General features: G+C 46.6%; 1 protein-coding gene across 1 annotated transcript in view; it reads left to right on the plus strand.

Annotated features, from left to right (window-relative positions):
* Window positions 1–20,265, plus strand: part of LOC147724582 (fibrocystin-L-like) — a 2,246,326-nt gene that overhangs the window by 273,676 nt on the left and 1,952,385 nt on the right. The gene's annotated exons all lie outside the window — the stretch shown is intronic.

Consider the following 20,265-nt stretch of genomic DNA (forward strand, 5'->3'; position numbering starts at 1 on the left):
TCAGAGTTCCAGCTGGGGGAGGCGCCATTAAAGGCAACGCTTTCTCCTGCTGTGCGTTGGCTGCTGGATGCAGTGTTTATGATGCTTCATGTGGACTCCAGGGTGAGCGAGGTGCTCTAAATTGCATGACATTATCCCCCAGTGAGGGACACGTGTGGGATGTGCCAAGGCACACAATGGGATAAGATTGGCCTGTCTGAGCCCGTCCAAGGCAGATTGAGTCTGGCTGAGCCACTGCTCTTACATTTATCTTCTCAGAGCATTGGTCGGTCATCACATGACGGGGAAGAGAAAATCTGCCGAGGGGGTTACCAGTGAGGATGAATAACTCTCTAATGCATTTTCAAATGACCTACCTTTGTGGTGCAATGGGACTAATAACCACAAAATCATAAATACTGAAGGGAGACTTGTTGCTAGCTAGCAAGCTGTAAAGGGACTGGCTGAAAGCCTTAGATGCATGCCCAGCAAGAACTTGCAGACTTGTCATTTTCTAATAATGTATATGTGCGTCAGATGCCTCTTTAAGTGCCATTGATGTTTCTCTACCCTCTGTGGTGAGTCTTCCCTAAGCTCAAAAGTAATGACCCCAAACAAGGGCCATGCGACAACAAATAATGCCACCCAATCAAGCACCAGTAAAAGGAAGCCTTTTTCCCAAAGACTACCGGGTCAGCCCTCAGATATGTGGGAATAAAAGTGAAGATATTTATTTTCTTATGAATTCCATGAATAAGAAACTTAACTCCGAGGAGACTTATTTTACATCAGACCTCGATGATGTGAAGAACAAGTTTGAACTGTCTAATTTATGGTACAAAAGGTCTTGGACCTCATAAAAAAGAAATACGCGGGCTTAATTTTGGGCCACAGAGACACTCAAAATGCGGGGGAAGGAGGTTGGTCATGGAACGAGCATCAAAATACGTGATGCAACGAAGTTATCATAACAGTAATAACAATAGGGAAGCACCATCCCAGTACAATCATTTGGATCATGACCATCCAACCTCCATGCGTGCGCCTAACACGTCAGAGGGGAGGGAGTCTGTCCAGCTGCTACTGCATTAGTATTACCTTTTAAAAACAAAATCTTATGGGAGAGTCTAAAAAGTCTAACTAGTTCAATTTTGGTCCTTACAAAATGTATACTTTTGTACCGCGGGATGTACTTCATGTATAACTCCTGAGGCTATGCCTTATGTGTTGATTTTAAAGTGTGTGCCCCCATTGTAACTCCCTCATGCCAGAGATCGGGGGAGCTGAAAAACAATGGTCCATTGGTTTTCGTGAAGACAATTAGCCTGATTCATCATTGTTAAATCCGGTCGCAAAGGGCCAGATTCTGAGAATCTGGCCCTTTGCGAGCGGTATTTTTGCATTTGGGATTCATCATCCCAAATGCAAAAATCGCTATTTAAGAATTCGCATATTTGCGAGGAATAGCATTTAAGGAATCTCTATTAGAGATTCCTTAAATGCTATTCTTGAAACATTTTTAAATTGCGAATTTGCAAATATTTCCCGCTATTTACCGCGAGGTCAAACCTCGTGGTAAATAGCGGAAACTTAGAAAAATGCATTTAAATGCATTTTTCTAAGTTTCATGTTACACACACACATGTCCTTGGGACATGTGTGTGCGCAACACCAATGTAGCATACATTTCAGGGGTGCTACAGGGTGTTCTTTGGAGAACCCCTGCACCCTTGAAATCGCAATTTCAATATGCAAATCGCTAATTGCGATTCGCACATTGAAATGTCTTCCCATTCATTCCTATGGGCCTTTGGGCCCATAGGAATGAATGGGGAGATATTCCTTAATTGCGATTAGCAATTTGCTAATCACAATTAAGGAATAATTAGAAATCGAAATTTATTTAGCGATTTCTTGGTGAATAGCATTTTGCTATTCCTTAATAGCGATTCCTTAATAATCGCTATTAAGGAATAGCAAATACTCACCTTGATGAATCAGGCTGATAGTAACACCCAGTTTTTCTTCAATGAAATTTTGATGGTAAGGAGAGTGAAATGGGTTGGTAGATAAAAAATCACCGAGGTGCCTGTATTGTTACCTTTAATTCACCAGACTTAGTGAAATATTTGTTATTAAAGTTTTTGACCTCTTCCTCATTGGTACCATGATTGCACAGACATTTTTCAATTTGGCTCCTGGGTATCTTTCTTCCAAATAGATCAATATCTTGTCAACCATGCAATCGATCACCCTAAGGAAAGGTTGAAATATAGTGATGGAGTGGATTCATACATAGGTTTGGTTGGAATTCCTGGATGATAATAATTGACTCCCGTTTAGTACAAAGAAAGATACTTCTCCCTCTAAGGTTCATGTTGATAGTATTCTCATGGATTAAAAAGATACAATTTAACCATGTGTGGCCTCTGACTCAAATGTTTCATCATCTCCGGTAATGTTTAATGTTACTGTAGTTTTATGGAAGGTAGCAGAAATTGTGGATAAGCCACAGTTGGATCTCTGGTATACATATATTTCTACTGCACAGGTCGTTTGCACTGAGAACACATTACATTACATTAATGGTTTGTTGTAATCGATTACTCCAGCTATCCTGGCCACCATTGGGAAGTGTAAGGGGGATCTTGTGACTCCAGCTTCAACTTCTCTCCCAACAAAGGTCTTTAAGACATTTATGGAATCCCCTTATTATCAATTTATGTTGCTAACTTTAGATAATTGCCCTAATTTATTAATCATAAACCTTTACAATAATACATTTTATTCCTCTTGTTCTGAGGTGGCATTAGCTAGGGAGAAATATCTGCATATCTTTTTACAAAAGGGAATGATAAGGACTGGAGATTTCAATGTAAGAACATGTCCCTACCCGGGTAAGAATGTGTTTGGGAATGCAAACAGTGAGGGTCACCCTTATTTTTGACATAACTCCTATGGGGATGTTGTGACCATGTTGCTGGCAAAACATACATTAGAAATAGTTGTCCCTGTCATAATCATACACCAAATTAATTATCGACCTTTATAATCATATAAAAACCTCACTTAACCCTTGGATAACAGTTGCAAACTTCGATAGAACTTAATGGCATAAGTGACCTTAATCCACCGATCTTAACCATCCAGATGCAAATATGGCTCCAGCCCACTCTGATCAAAGCGTAGAGTATAGTGGCAGTGACAATGAATGGTGTCAGATTAAAATGGCCAGGGGTAGACCTCTTTGACTTACAGTTTCTATAGTAAAAACCTGTTAACAAATATCTTGACTTGTCTGTATCAGGCATTACACTATGGCTGTCTAAATAAAGCACATGAAAACATCTCAACAACATTTGAGTCCCTCTGACTAAGCCCGCTCGGGGTAACATGAACATTGAAAGGTTTGGCTTGATAAATCCTGTACTTTTGTTTGTGAAAACTAAAAGTAGCCCTACATGGGAAACCAAGGGATAGGGAAAACATGCAATTACTTAGACTTATATACAAACTTGGTTTAGTAACTAGAAAGAAACAACTACAGACACGTTGGTTTAATTTAAAACAAGCAGCTGAAATTAACAACACAATACTATTTTGGCAAACTATAAACAGACTTCTACTTGGGAACAAAATGTCCCCCACAGATTGTGTAGTTTCTCCTCCAGACTTGATTAATCATTTTATACTGATATTCACCCCTTATTAGATCAAGGTTGCTCATAGTATGATTTTACACCAGTTTCAACTGGAAGAGTTGCTTTCACCTTGAATTAGGTAACTTTGAGTATAGTTTAAAGTTGTAAAGGTAACGCTGTGGGACCTGATGGTGACCCAATGGACGTATATAAGACCAAATAAGTATTTCGGCTCCTGCCCACAAAATGTCCTAAATGTGACCAGTGCTGGCTTTTTCCCCTCTACCTGCTCAGATATTATAATTGTACCTATCTTTAAAAGGGGAACTGGGAGTGACCGTTCCTGTTAATATCTCTCCTGGATTTGTCAGCCAAGCTTATGGCAGGAGTCATTTTAGCTAGGAGAGATCGCTGGGCAGAAGACAGACTGCCAGTAAGGGTTCAGAAGGAGTTTGGGTACTGTCGAGCAATCTCTGAATCTGTTAGTAGCGGGCAAAAGAAGGCCACTGTTATCTCTGTTTTATGGACTTTAGCAGCACATTCAACCTGGTTATTCATAGCAAACCGTAGGAAACTTCGAAACTGTTAGAGGCATCAGACAATATAGTTACATCACTGGCTAGGATGCATGTGAATATGACTGCAAGGGTGCACTGTGGATCAAGGGGGAGTGTATGTGTCCCTTTGAGATATAAAGAGGCATTAGGCAGGGTGGCATTTTAGCGCCCTTCCTCTTTATATCAATGGGGTTGATGGGGAGCTCAGATCCATTGTGCAGATACTCCTAGAGTTGGCTCCAGGGTTGTTCCAATACTTTTTATGTGCAGATGATGCAGAATTATTGTTACTGATCCTTATTATTATTTTTTTTTTTGGAAAACCTTTATTGACGAATCAAAGTACACAGCTATTTAGCCTTACATCCCAGAGGCTAGGCAGCATAGTAAAGGTAGGATGACTGGTGCACACAGTACATAATTTAAAATCGTATCAGGTTTAGTTTTATGTTACAAGTTAAGAAAACATGAAATAGAACACGATAAAAGAGCACCAGAACCAGTGCTAAAAGGCAAGGCGAAAGAACATAGTTGCGACAATACCCAGATCAGGGGAAGGCTGGGCCAAGGACCCGAAAAGTACACGTATGAACCGTGCAAAATGGACGATATCGGGAGGGAAAGAGTGCAGGATGTGCAATGTAGAAACATTGGAGTTGGAACCACAGGCTACGGGGACAGTCGTTCCTCCAAGGGGGCAGTGTCGGGTGGGAGACAGATATCACCCCTATATTCATTCCAGGCCCCCCAGACCTTGTGCCACTTCCTGGGTTTACCTCGGGCCACGTACACTGTTTTCTCACGAACCATACACCAATCCATATTGGTCTTCCACAATTCCACAGAGGGAGGCGATGTAGCGCCCCACTTCTGAGCGATGTCACGCTTTGCCACCATGTTTCCCAAGGTAACCCATTGGGTTTGCGCACTGTTGTAATCCGTGGGGCCCCACACATTCAGTAGGCAGCGCCGGGCCTCAGCCGGCAAGTCAACTCCAGTCACCTCACTCATCACCGCATGGACACGCCTCCAGTAGGAAGCGACCGCGTGACACTCCCAAATAATGTGCATGAAGGTGGCCAATGTACCACAACCACGCCTACAGAGTCCATCTACCGAATGGCCCATATGTATCAACCGAGGGCCGGTCACATACACCCTATGCAAGATTTTAAGCTGGACCAAGCGTAGTCTGGCCGGGATCGCTACCTCCTTGGGGGATGACACCGCATACTGCCAATCTTCATCATCCAGCTCAATACCATCACAAACCCATTGCTCTCTCACACCCAGAAGGAGGTCTGCGCGGACATTGATCAGTTTTTTATAGACCAACGAGATGGCACTATCCGGCATATGACCGTCCAGCACCCTATCTTCCAACGGGGATGACTCAGGGACCTTCTCACCTTCCGGCATCACTGCCAATAGGGCGTGTCGCAATTGGGCGTACCTAAAAAATTCCGTTGCTCCCAGTTGAAACTCTGTTTGTAGAGCGGCGAAAGATTTTATCCCACCTTTGACCATCATGTCTTCAACTTTGGAGATACCAATAAGGTCCCATCGATCAAACCCCTTGGTGTGCCACAATTTGCCCAGTAGGTCCGAGTCGTAAAGTGGGGTGGCCATCGTGAGTCTCCCTTTCCATCCCTGTGCCTTTTTGACAGCCCTCCATATGTGTATCGCCGTCCTAGTCGGACCTGTCATTCTTCCATCCAGAGATCTCGAGTACAGCGCCCTGTAATATTTCCCATCGTCAAGGAGCCAACGATCCATAGCGTACCCCGGACTGTCGGCTGGACCGTAGAAACCGTGGTTGAGGGCGGCTAGTTGTGAAGCCCAATAATACCTCCGGATGTCAGGCAATGTAATACCTCCGTTATACCACGGAAGCGTGAGTTTAGCGATAGCAATGCGCGGTCTGCCATCCCAGAGAAGGGCCCGCTGTAAGCCCTCGACCTCTCTGAAATATCCTGAGGGGACCGGGTCCTGGGTATTCTGAAGCGCATACAGGAATCTGGGCAGGGACATCATTTTGAACAACGCCGCACGTCCGAGCAGGGAAAGCGGCAGCTTTCGCCACCCCTCTACGTCCCGCCGTAGGCGTGCAAGAGGGGGAAGCAAGTTGTTCGCATAACGTGTCTAGGCATCGGCTGAAATATAGATGCCCAAGTATTTGAACCCCTGCCTCGCGACCTGTATGTTGCAACCCCTCGGGAGCCGTGGAACCTCACCCCTCAAAACGTATAAATGTGATTTCGACCAGTTATTGACCAGGCCTGAATACCTACCGAAAGTATGCAGCACGTCGCATACCACGATAAGGGACTTGCGAGGAGAGGTGAGGTAAAGCAAGATGTCGTCCACGTATAAAGACACACGGTCCTCAAATCCGGGGGACCACCGCATCCCGTTGATGTCCGGGTGAAATCGCAGCCAGGCAGCCAAAGGCTCAAGCGCCAACACAAACAACAAGGGCGACAGGGGGCAACCCTGCCTAGTGCCCCTGCAGAGAGCGAAGGATGCAGACACGCGGCCATTGACCGTAACATTGGCAAGTGGACTGGCATACAGAAGCTTGACCCATCCTATAAATTCCGGACCAAATCCGAACTTCGTCAGCACCGCCCACAGGTAGTTCCACTCGAGGGAGTCAAAGGCCATTGTGGCATCCAAGGACGCCAAAACGGCCGGCTCCCGGAGCGTACGGATCCTCGCCAGAGCCCCATGGAGTCTCCTAAGGTTAAGGGCGGTGTTGCGATGAGGAATAAAGCCCGACTGATCCGGATGAACCAAGTCGCTAATCGCGCCAACCAGTCGGTTGGCCAGCAATTTAGCCAAGATCTTAAGCTCGGCATTCAGCAAGGAAATGGGGCGATACGATCGGCACAGGTCTCTGGGCTTCCCTTCCTTATGAATGACCACGATGGTGGCCAACCTCTGGTCTGGGGGAAGCGTGCCCATCTCCCGCGCCTCCAGGAACATGTCCCGTAAGGGCGGGACGATGGCGTCAGGCTTTATCTTATAAAGCTCCACCGGGAGGCCGTTGGGGCCGGGTGCCTTGCCGGACCTCAGGGAGCGTATCGGAAGTGCCATCTCGTCAGCAGTTATACCCCTATCCATGTTGTCGCGTTCAATATCCGACAAACATGAAAGGTCCACCTCTCTCAGAAGGGCATTGGAGTTCGCCTCAGTCATCTCAGAGACCGAGGTGTAAATGGACTCGAAATATTCAGCGAAAACCGTGACTATAGCGCTGGGGTCGGTAACAGCCAAGCCGTCCTCCCCCAGCACCTCAGGGACCACCCGGGAGGCCATCTCCTTTTTATCAAGCCACGCAATAAGCTTGCCTGCCTTGTCCCCAACATCATAGATCCTCCCCTGCTGTTCTCTGCCCATAGTCCTGGCAGGGTCAGTAACAGTGGCCCGGTACTCTGACTGCTTAAGCGAGAGAACGTGGAGTAGGGCCGGTGTCGGATCGTTCTCCAATTGGGAGTCAAGAACCTCGATCTCTGATTCAATCCGAACCACGTCCTCGTCCCTACGTCTCCGCACCTCGGCTATTATGGAGAAGGCCTCTCCTCTCAAGACAGTCTTAAAGGCCTCCCATAGGGAGACAGCTGATGTAACCGAGCCCGTGTTTTCAGAAAAGTAGAGCTCAATGGCTTTGGCCAGGAGTCCACTGGTCTTAGGGTTACGAAAGTACCACAGGTTAACCAGCGCCACCCTTTGGTCACCACGATGTCGAAGTCAAAGGACACCCAGACCGGAGAATGGTCCGAGATACCCCTGGCCATCAGTCGGGCCTCAGAGACCGCCGACGTGTGGGCCGCTAGAGCTAGAACGTAATCAATCCTGGAGAGGCTACCATGCGCCCCGGAGTGAAATGAGTATTGACGCTGGGTAGGATGGAGAAGCCTCCAGCAGTCAATAAGCCCCATAGTATCCAAGAAGTCGGGAAGCCAGGACTGCACACCCCGAAGATCTCTGGATGGATGCCTGTCTAAGGTCCCCGAACCAACCGCATTGAAGTCACCACCCACAATAAGCAAACCTACAGGCAAACCCAAAATGGCGCCACCGAGATCCTGAAACGTGGACGTTTGCAAACCAGGAGGGACGTAAACAGAAACCAAAACTAGGGTACGCCCCTCCCATCTGCCCGTGACGGCGACGTAGCGCCCCCTCATATCAATCACGCTGGATTCTATCTCGAATGGGAGTGACATCCGCACCATGATCCCCGCCCCGCGGGACCCCGAAGAGAACCCCGAATGTGCCACCATCTTGAAACCCTTTCTATTGAGCGCATGGCACGTGTTTCCTACCAAATGAGTTTCCTGGAACAGAATGACATCAGGCATACATCTCTTGATTCATCATTTGAAGTACTACACCTCTCTTAATACGATCCCCCAGCCCATTAACATTCCAACACAGAACATTCAACTTCTTACCCCCCATCGTCAAAGTACAGGCCCATGCCAGCCCTGTCGAGTGGCGTCGCTACAACACAATTAGCAGCACAACAGTTACCTTGCCGTGAAATAAAAAAAAGAAAAAAGAGAACAAATAAAGAACAAACAGCCCGTCCACCCCCCACCCTGCACCCCTGCATTAGACTAAAGAGCCCCCCCAACTAGCAGTGTGCCTGTCACCCCTAGAAAACTACTCTATGAAAAGCCCCTAGAGGAGAAAGGAGTCTATCCTATCCCCCCCGCTTCCCCCGTTCAAAAATCGAGGATAGTAATAAAGAGTACAGTACTGTGATACCGACTGCCTAGGCAGTCCCATTGTCCGAAAAAGGTCCGAAGGATAATTCTACTCCTGATGATCAGGGCCACCCGCTGCCCGCTCCGACTGTTCCTCAGATTCCTCACGCCGCTGAGGCAAAGTGTCCAGCCAGTCCCCGGCGACTTCAGGCATGTCGAAGAACAATGCACGGCCATCATGCTCGATACGCAGTTTCGCGGGGAACAGCATGGAGTACTTCATCCCCAGCTCACGTAGCCTCCGTTTCACGCCCGTGAAGCTTTGCCTCCGCCTCTGAACCGCTTGGGGGAAGTCCGGGAAAAAGTTAATATCCGCATTTTGGTATTTCAGCGACCCACCTCTCCTCGATGCCTGCAGGATAGCGTCCCGGTCCCTATAGTTGAACACACTGGCAATGATGGGACGCGGAAGGGCCCCTAACTTCGGGCGGCCTCCGGGCAGTCGTTGAGCACGTTCAACCGAGAAAAACTTGCTGAGGCCCCCAGGGGCCAGATGATTCTGGATCAAGTCCTCAACAAAGAGGTCGGTGGCATCTTCCTCGGCCCCCTCCGGAACACCGACAATTCGGACGTTCTGGCGCCTGGCACGTCCTTCAAAGTCCTCAAGCCTACGGGCAAATAGCGAGTTCGCAGACTTCAGTTCTCGAACCTCTGATTGCAGGTCCGAGACGTCTGTGGTCAGGCTCGAGGTTTTTATATCAAGTGACTTGACCCGATCATTGGTCTTGCCCAAATCGGCTCTGATCAGGTTGACCTCAATGGCCAGTGTGTCGACCTTATGTGTCAGGACCTCGTGCTGTTTGTGCATCTCGGCTTTTATACCCGCGATGGCGCCCATAAGGTCCTGGAGGGTTGGGGCCAAGTCGTCCGGCGACACCTCTCGATGCATGTCCTTAGGCCTCGCGGCGACACCAGGCGAGCCCTTAGGGTGGGTGTATCGTTCCATGTTGGTGGATTGGGAGTAGGCTGATTTTCTACTGGCCCGGGACTTCCCTCTGTCGGCATCACCTTTGCCCGCCATGTTAAGTAAACGACCACCACGATCGAGAAAACCCCGGGCCCTCGCCGGCTCACCAATGTGATGAGCGGTCGCAGCTTTCCCCGCCGTCCGTTCCGCACCAACACACTCCGGAACTTCGCAAGCTCTTGGCGGAACAATCACTCTCTTCCCGTGCCACTTCCGTACGGCTGTGCCGCACTCGCCGGCTCAGGCACGGGTGCTGGTCACGTCGTCGTCCCCAAACTTGCACACGGTGTAACTTCACCTAGGGACGTCGGAATTTCAATCGGACAACGAGTCCCGCACCAGCAGCAGTTCACCCACAGTTTTCCACTGTCGTGGAACAGGATAGACGACAGGATTAATGCGGAGGATCGGAGGGTCTTCGGAGCTCCGAGCTCACGCGGCCATCTTAGTTGCCCGCGAAGCTCCTCCCCCCTTACTGATCCTTATTAATACTTTGTCAGTCAACGTGAAAGAAAGGGATTAAAGATCAACTCGTAGAAATGTTTTACTATGAGATGTGGAAAGGGAAAATCAAAGACTTCCTACAATTATATTAAGGGTTCACATAATGAATGTCCCTTTTTTTGTATTTAGGAATTCCTTTTACATCTTCTAAAAAGATGTGACGAGCAAAAGTATAATACCCAAACCACCCTGATACTAACAGCAGACATAGTTTTAAAATGTACTAGTAGATTATTAACTAAACCATAAAAGAAATTATAATCATCTATAACATTTAGGGGCCGATTCCGATCGGAAGGGCTCTAAACCATGTTTGGAGCCCTTCCGACCGAATCGGAACGTGTCGGCCGGATTCCTTTCCGACCGAGCCATTCCAATGGGCTCGGTTGGAATGGAATCCGACTCGGATTTCTGGATGGCTTATGACGGGCTCGGAGAGCCCGTCTGCCATCCGGAAATCTTTCAGTACTCCCCTGGTCACCTTTTTACGACCGAGGGAGTACGATGGCAGTTTTTCACTGCATTTTTGTGCAGGTGTTTCCAGCACGAAAAGGCAGTCGGAAACTGTCTCTGGGGGCCCCCAGCAAGGCCCACATGGGTGCAAGGCTGCCAAATGGCAGCCTGGGGGCACCTATGGTGCCCATCTGTTGATCCCTGCACCCGGTGGCAGGCACCCTGGGGTGCCAGCCACAGGGTGCAGGGAAGAACTGCACCACTGCTTACCACAATGCAGGCATGCATTCCGCTCGGAATGCATGCTTCCATTGTGAAGCATACGAATGCAACCGAACAGGGTTCGGTCGCATCGCACTTGCAGGGCCGTAACCGACGACAGCAGGTCGGTCGGTCACGGCTCCTGGCCAATGTCGGACAGACCTGAGTCCACCCGACATCGGAATCGGAGCCTTAATGTCTTGCTTAGGTTACATTTGGGACTCATGGGGTTTTAGCAAGAATACTGACATCCAATACAGGAATATAAACACATCTGACAATTTCTTGACCTTTTTCAGTCTATCCCCACGACAATTATCCAATAGGAATTCGAAATTCCCCATTTCGAGGATATTCTTTCTGTAATAAAACCCTGTTCTTTTTTCGCATGCTCTGGACCTAGCCAGAGGCCGTACTTATTAGGGTCATTTTAAAAGAATGCCTCGCTTGTGATAATTCTTTTAAAATTCTTTGGTGAAGGATAATACAGAGGTTTTTCGTAAGTTGCAATTTTCAAAACTCGTACAAATAACAGAGCAGTAAATCCTGACAATTAACACTTGTCTTTTGTTTTTGTTTTGCAAATTTATATTATTATAAGAATATTTTTTAACTGTAAACCAGCATTTTTATAGAGTGGGTGATCTATTAGTCTGCAGTGCTGTTGTTTCTGTTCTGTTAGATACTTTGTGAGAAAGGAAATGTCTAATGCATCTGGAAAAATTTTATTATAAGTTTCAGTTCAACTGAATTTTTTATGTTTTTCTATATTTTATTGGATGTATTTATTGTCTGTATTTTTATGGTTTACTTTATGTGTAACCAAATAAAGAATAATGAAATTAAATTAAAATTATTTTGTATCAATAAACTTTATTCCACCAAACTAAAGGAAGAGCTTATCATCATTATGGAAATAAGAAAATGTTGTCCTTAATTGCTCAAATATCAATTTATAAATGTTATCAAGAACCAATGTGTACTACTGCCACACACCAATAGTCCCTGCCTTACATTCCTACTTGAAGTTTACAAAAATAGATGGCAGGGTTGAATGGCTCTCAGCCATTGGTAATTACAAGGCCACGTTTAAGTGCTTCATTATTTTGCAGAAGAAGCTACTTCAGTTTTGACTCAGCCATTTGCAAATCAGCCTTGACCTTGCTCCAATAATAATAGTCCAGTGCAAACTTCCAGGACAGGTTCTCCCTGAACCAAAACACAAGCAACGAAGACTGGTTTCACCTATCAGTGAGGTATAGCTTAGTTCTCGTTGCCCAGTGTGGACAGGACATATGTCTGGGCATACCAGTCCCACTTAGGGCTTTGCACTGAAGTATACAAACCAGTGATGAGTGGAATGCTTGAATTAATCTCAGCCACTGGCAGTTACTGGGTGGTATCCCAGTCCATCATTGCTGGCAAGATGGCAAGATCAGTAGTTGCAAGAAGGCCTCTGAATGCTTGCTATGGCTGTGTAGTTCAAACATGACACCAGCCTATTGACACTTGGAGACACGTCTGGGAGTCTTGGGTTCAAGGCTAGCAGGTCCAGTCGGACTTCATTGAGTAGGGAGGTCTTTTTTCGGGACCTTCCACATGCCCAGGAGTGTTCTGATGTGAGGTTCTGAAAGTGCCACGTTTATACCTGGTGCCAGCCTTTGTGTGTGGGAAATCTCTGGCCTATTCCCTAACTGATTTGGGGCAGTTATTCCCCTTCCTGTGATTTGGTTGTAAACTGCCTAGGGTGAACATTGCAAGGGCAGGCCTGGTTGCAGGTTCCATTCTGTGTGCTGCAGGGAGTGTCCTTTGAAGTATATTAGGGGGTAGGGTGCAGCTTCCCCGCTGTCATCTTGTCAGGACGACGCACTCCTTCTACATCAATCCCCTTGTGTCCTCATGTCTTCAGGAAATATACAACCTACAACAGGAGAGCCATGAACAGTCATGAGACCTTGGACACTGGCAGAAAGGCACATTTGGTTTAGAGAGAAAAATCAATACACAATAGGAGAGAAAGAGGAAAACGCCAAGGCACATCCCCCTTGTTTAGGCATATGCACACAACAAATACCTAGCTGGAAGAAGCTTGCGAAGCCACGGATGCCACACCTTCCCAGGAACTCTGCGACAAGCTCCGCTCCTACTTCCAGCTGAAGATCAAGGCCGTCTACGACAATTTCAGTGAACCAACGATGAACACCACTCACCTACCCACCGCCGCCGATGAGCCGACCATCACATCCTACGATCCCACTACCGTCGAACTCATCACTGCGACCATGAAGAAAACTTACTCAGGAGCCCCAACGGACCCCTGCCCACCACACATATTCCACAGGGCTGCCACCGTCATCGCACCCGAACTTGGACGCACCATCAATACCTCCCTCAGATCAGGCATCTGCCCAGACGACTGGAAACGGGCAGAGGTGAAACCCCTCCTCAAGAAAACAATGGCCGACCCAATGGACCTGAAAAACTACCAGCCCATTACTCCCCTCCCCTTTGTGGTCAAAGTCACTGAGAGACTCGTAAACACCCAGCTGACCGCCTTCATAAAATAAAACTCCATCCTGGATGCCTCCCGGTCTGGATTCCGCAGCAACCACAGCACTGAGACCGCCCTCCTCGCCGCCACTGACGACATCCGCATGCTACTGGATCAGGGGCACACTGCTGCACTCATCCTTCTAGACCTCTCAAAGCCTGTGACACCGTCTCACATAGCACGCTCGCAATCAGACTACACGACGCGTGAATACAAGGAGACGCCCTTGGCTGGATCCAATCCTTCCTTTTCAGCATAGCCCAAAGGATTCGTCTCCCCTTCTTTCTCTCCAAACCCACGGAAATCAACTGTGGAGTACCCCAGGGATCATCACTCAGCCCGACGCTCTTCAACATCTACATGGCCCCCCTCACCTCCATCATCAGACAGTCATTGTCAGACAGCATGGGCTCAGCATCGTATCCTATGCTGACAACACCCAGCTCATCCTCTCACTCATGAAGAAAACTGAAGACACTAGACTCTGCTTCCAGAAAGGAATGAAGAACGTGGCAACCTGGATGAAATATACCTGCCTGAAGCTAAACTCAGAGAAGACCGAGATCCTCATCCTCAGACCCTGCACCTCCGCCTTGGACAACACCTGGTGGCCCTCCACCCTCTGGAACCCACCCACCCCTTTTGACCATGCTCGGAACCTCTGCATCATCCGCGACTCCTCCCTCTCCATGAACCGCCAGATCAACACCATCGCCTCAACTAGTTTCAACTGACTTTGCATCCTTTGCAAGACTTTCAAATGGATCCCCCCAACTGCAGAAGGACCGTCACCCAGGCACTCATAACCAGCAGACTGGACTACAGCAACGCCCTCTATGCCAGACTCAACAAAACTCTTCTACACAAACTCCAAACCATCCAGAACCCCACAGCCAGACTCGTCCTTGGGACACCTAGTCACGAGCACATGACCCAACACCTACGAGGCCTCCACTGGTTTCCCATCGAGAAGAGGGTCACCTTCAAACTCCTCAGCCATGCCTACAAATCCCTCAACAATATCAGACCCAAATACCTCAAAGATAGAGTATCCTTCCACGTACCCAAGAGGAACCTCCGCTCCGCCAACCTCGCCCTGGCAGAGGTCCCCCGCATCCGCAGAAACAGAACCAGTGGGAGGGCTTTCTCCTACATCACAGCAAAAACCTAGAACGACCTCCCTGTGAACATCAGATGCTCCCCGACCCTGCACACATTCAGGACCTGGCTCTTCGACTGATCCGGAAACACCACCCCCCCACCCCCTCACCCCCCAAGCGCCTTGAGACCCTCACGGGTGAGAAGCGCGCTATATAAACCCCTGATTGATTGATTAAGTATTTAGGTAGATGAAAAGAAAGTTTGCCAGCAGGGGAATGATGGTCCTAGAAATGTCGCCTCACCCTCACCCACAACGTATTGTGGCATACTTTACCATAGGTGACCTTTCAACACCAGAGTAGGTCAATTCAAATATGGTGGACTCAAACTATAACGAAAATCTCTAGATAAGTATTTTGCTAGAATGAAGCAGGGGTCAAAAGAAAATTATCAGAAGGTAAACATAGAACTGTTATATTTCAATTACCTATACAGGTTAGCCAGCATGTTTCGGTTGGATGCACAGCTCATTTTAGTCAATGACCTTCTTCAAAGCTCCGATATTCCCTGCCTACTTACTCATATGTGCAATGCACAAAAATTAGGCCTAACACTCTCTTACCTGTAGAGTTCCTCCCTCTTTGAACACGTGTCGGAGAAGAATGAACTGAATAGAATAGAATATAATTCAATTAATCAACTGATTTAAGGTAAAATTCAATGTAATACCAGTGGTAAAGAATAAAATAAATATTGCGTCCTCTCCCCAAACTTTATAAACACTGCATATCGAACCACACATGAATTGTGTACATATTGTATCTCACCATGTCTAGAACCATTAATAATCTGCACACATGATCATGCAGATTTATTTTTCACTAACACCTTTTTAGGTCGAGCTTTGGTCGACCAGTGTGTTTGGCCATCACACTGTACAGCATGTGATGGCCCCTCCTCCTTGTTTTTCATTTTTATTCCCCTTGTTTCTCCTAATGTCGATGTGCTTCATTTAGTGTCCTCGTGGACAGTGGACTTGTCTCTACCTCCAATAAGATTTTGGGGAGCTACAAGAGCAGCAGCTGCCAGACACAAGAACGCAGTTCAGCTGCGAAATGGGATTTTGTGTGACGTTTACTGACATAGCAGGCTCAGAGAGGCACCGAGCTGGAGGCCGAGGTTAACCCTGAGAGGATGAGTCTATTGCATTTAGTGCTTTACCTCAGTGGTGCCCTCTTCACAGCACTGCTTGGAACAGCAGCGCCAAAGAGGGAAGTGAAGTAAAAGGTCAGGAATGACTCAATGTGCATCACCAGGAAACAGTGTGCACAGCCCAGGAACAAGCAAAGAGCCCTAAAATGAAGGGACAGTGGCCACTACTCGGCAGTTCTTTATAAAGAGTCAAGGGAGCCACCGAATTTGTATATATGATTAAAAATTAACCCACAAGTATGGGAAATAGGCTAATCGTTGCAGCGCATGGCTGGTACATTAATACTTGTGTCGGTTGTCAATCGCTTTAATTAATTGGCGTGACCTCCGTCCAATTTGCCTGGAATATCCGTAACACGAAGAGACACAAGAAGAGCAGGGAGGCCGACTTTATGTTTTAAGAGCACGACAGAGTACAAAACTCGGCTCGAGTCAAATTGGACGGAGGTCACGCCAATTAATTAAAGGCTCCCTTGACTCTTAAAGAGCACTCCTGACTAAGAAGCCCTGTACACTATTAAGGAAAACAACAGTGTCTCAAACCTCATATCAAAGGAAGAGTTTGAATTTATTAATAACCAACGTTTTGGTGACTATGGGACTGTCCACACAACACTGATATTCCAAGAACCTTGTCCTGATGAAGGTCCTATCGTTAAACCGAAACGCTGCGTCGACAACTTTTGTAATAAATATGTTTTTAAATGTTTTTCATATGGAATGACACAATTTTTAACTGTTTTTCTGTGGCACCAAAATGTTTTTAAGAAATAAATGTTTTATGATTGTATTATTCTTTAAATAAATTGTACAATTTTTCTATATTTGATTCACAATTGTTTTTATCTCATTATAACCTTTCCTGTGATTTAATATACATGTGGTTATGGTCTGTACTTAAGGGCATTTAGAACTTTCATTCCCATTGATTGTATGCTCTGTTCTCCCAATCCTATGGCAAGCTAGGGACTCACGTAGATTTCTCCTGTACACTACTCCTTGTCCCTGATTGGACCCAAAAGGAGACCTCCCTTTTCTTTTTCAACACATTCGGATGGAGCAACATCCTTCATGATACATTCTTTTGAGTGACCAGCACCCTGGATATGCCCCCTCCTTCAGCAACAAACGCCATTCCATCTGTTAGTTGCCAAATTGTTTCAAGATCACCCTCTGATGTGTGTTTTTTGTGAGGTTTTATGGAGTTTAGATGCACAAAGCAAGGTTTTCCCTATTAAATGTGTGATCACAAATTTGTAATGTCGGATGTTGTATATTTAGTTTACGCACTGACTTCATGAAAACACGTCAAAAGAATGAAAAGAGAGGGGTTGCCAACAGAGTTGTAAGCGCAAGGAGTGCATGTGCACACTTCCAGTGCTCCCTCTCTTCATTCACTGATTTAACCATTCTAATAATCTACCCTTCTTAACGCACTGCCCGGAGGATATGAACCCCTTTCTTCACAAAGGTTAACTTTTTCGAAGCATCCACATACGGGTTGCGACTGGGGGTGGCGCAGGAAGCTGTGGGTGAAGGCAGTGACAAAACTTTCAAAAGGGCATAATTTTCAAGAACCCGAAGGTAGTACACAAACTGATATACCTTCACCAGAATTAAAAGGCTTTACAAACGCCTGATGTGATGATGTGCTTAAATCGGTTTTAAAAAAAACATTTATTTTTTATTTCAAAGTTGCCCAGCGCCTAGATGAAGAGACCCAATTTTAGGCAATTTGGCATCAGTTAAAATGGGCGAACACCCATCGCAACGAAGTTTTCACTTCGCGAGGACATTACCACGCAATTAGAACATCGCAATAACGTTTGCATCGTAAGGCACGGCAATGCTTAAACGTTTACATCGTAAGGCATGCCAACGTAAGCCAGAACAACGCAAGTTTACGATGTAAACGCAAAGCATTGTATTGTAAGTATTGTTATAATACAGACGGTAAAGTTAGTATTGTAAGGTATTTCGTGATGCAGTCACGCAATGTTATTATGATGTGATAATAGCATTGCTTTTTATAATAACATTGTTTATTATTTAAACATTGGCACGCATCAATGTAAGCATCGGGCAATGTTATTATTGTAAGGTGTTTCACACGGAACAGACCGCAAAACGTGTTATAATTGTACAGACGGACTGTGGCACAGACAGCACAGACAGGAAAAATGATACACTGGCGCGATGTCATCATTGCTTGGTATTCGGCACACGTGTACGGTAAAAGTTAATTGATACAGTCATGCAATGTTATTATTGTAAGGTGTTTTGGGATGCCAATCAACTTACCACTGTTCCTCTGGGGAAAACTGTCTGGCACAAAAGGATGGATGTGTGGAAAGGTGGGTGGATGAATGATGTGTGGCTGGATGAATGGATGAAAGGTTGGGTGGATGAATGATGAGTGGATGGATGGATGAAAGGGTGGGTGGAAGAATGATGGGTGGATGTATGGAGGTGTGAAAAGGTGGTTGAATGAATGATGGGTGATTGGATGGATGGATGAAAGGGTGGGTGGATGGATGGATGAAAGGGTGGGTGGACGAATGATGGGTGGATGGATGGATGTGTGAAAAGGTGGATGTATGAATGATGAGTGGGTGGATATGGATGAAAAGGTGGATGTATGAAGGATGTATGGATGGACGGGTTAAAGGGTGGGAGGATGAATGATGGGTGGATGGATGGATGGATGGATGGAGGAAAGGGTGGGTGGATGAATGATGTGTGGTTGGATGAATGATGGGTGGATGGATGGATGTGTGGAAAGGTGGGTGGTTGGATGGATGGATGAAAGGGTGGGTGGATGAATGATGGTGGATGTATGGCACAGGCACTCCCCCGGGTCTGCTGCTCGCAAGTGCATGGGAAAGGCACTCACCTGGCTGGTCCCACTACTTCCATGTGCTCCACAGTGTGGAAGAGGGATGAACCCTCTAATGTAGCGTGCCTGAATAGGTGTGGTCAGGCACTCGCTATGTTCATAAGCAGGGGGTTTGCAATGGTGAGACCCTCATCCTACAGCCCCTGGGTGTCTGCTATTGTCACACCGGCATTCGCTTTGCTCTGCAGGGTCTGAGTGGGTGACACCTCATCTCCCGACGTGGGGATTGCGTAGCACTTCTCCACAGCAACCCCACACTTCAGCACCACTCTAGGCCTAAAGTATTGTCTAGTGGGCGACACCTTTTGTACCCCCCATACGTTTTTCCCAATAGTGAAGGTAAGCATTTAAATGATGTAGGAATTTCAATTGCACTATATATTGACAAAAACGAAACAAAAACCAAAAAAATTGGGAAAATAGAAAAGAAAGAATTAGCGTCGTGGGTATGGTGGTGAGGGGGGGGGGGGGGGGGGGGCAGTGTGGGCCAGGGGTTAGAGACGGGATCACTCATTGGGCCAAAAAAATGCAAAAACTGTGGTACAAAGAACGCGTTGTCATGACGTGTGATTTCGTAGGCTGCGATGTTATGTACTTGCCAATAGGAATCAACGCATTGGCGTTGCAACAACGTGCAATGTGGAAATTGACGATGTTGTGGACTTTGCGATGTATTAAACGCGTGTTAAAGGCACGCAATGGAATGGTGCGCTATGCATCAACATACATCTGTTAAAATGGGATTGTCACGTGAAGATTACTCCGTAAATTTCAAGCCCCCGCTGTAACTAGTTGACATTCGCTTTATTTCGCATTCCTGTCATCAGTCACGTTCCAGATCAAAGTAATAAACGTCACCATCATGTGCATTGCAAAATATTTCATGTCTGGCAGGCTCTTTTTAGTTGTCAAGGCCCTCAGAAAAAACGTTTCTCTCCCTTATCTAAGCCGCTACTGTTTTTTTCAGTGTTGCCAAGGCTTTAAGTGGGCCGGGTCCTGCCACTGCTCAGCACAGGCACTTTTAAAAGGCGGTGCTGGGACGGGCCTCTATCTATACGTTCTCACTCTCAGGATGAAAAAACAAATCTTAACTCTGCAGCAGTTCACTGCTTTTGATGTAGCTTTTATTTTTTTGCAGCTCTATATTGCAAAACTCGAAGTGCTTTACATGAGCACCAACAAGGATATATTCATTTATTTTTTGGTAGGCACGGAGATTACGTGATTTGTCCAGAAACGCATGCTGTTGAGCAACGTGAGTCTAGAACCGGCTTCCTCACCACCAAAATTGGCAGCTCTAGACATTACGCCTCAACCTCTTATGCAAGACCTAAAGCATTTTCAATATCAAGTACAACAAAGCCACAGTTG

This window comes from Lissotriton vulgaris, chromosome 4_1 (assembly GCF_964263255.1).
Source record: "Lissotriton vulgaris chromosome 4_1, aLisVul1.2, whole genome shotgun sequence".
NCBI classification, from domain to species: domain Eukaryota; kingdom Metazoa; phylum Chordata; class Amphibia; order Caudata; family Salamandridae; genus Lissotriton; species Lissotriton vulgaris.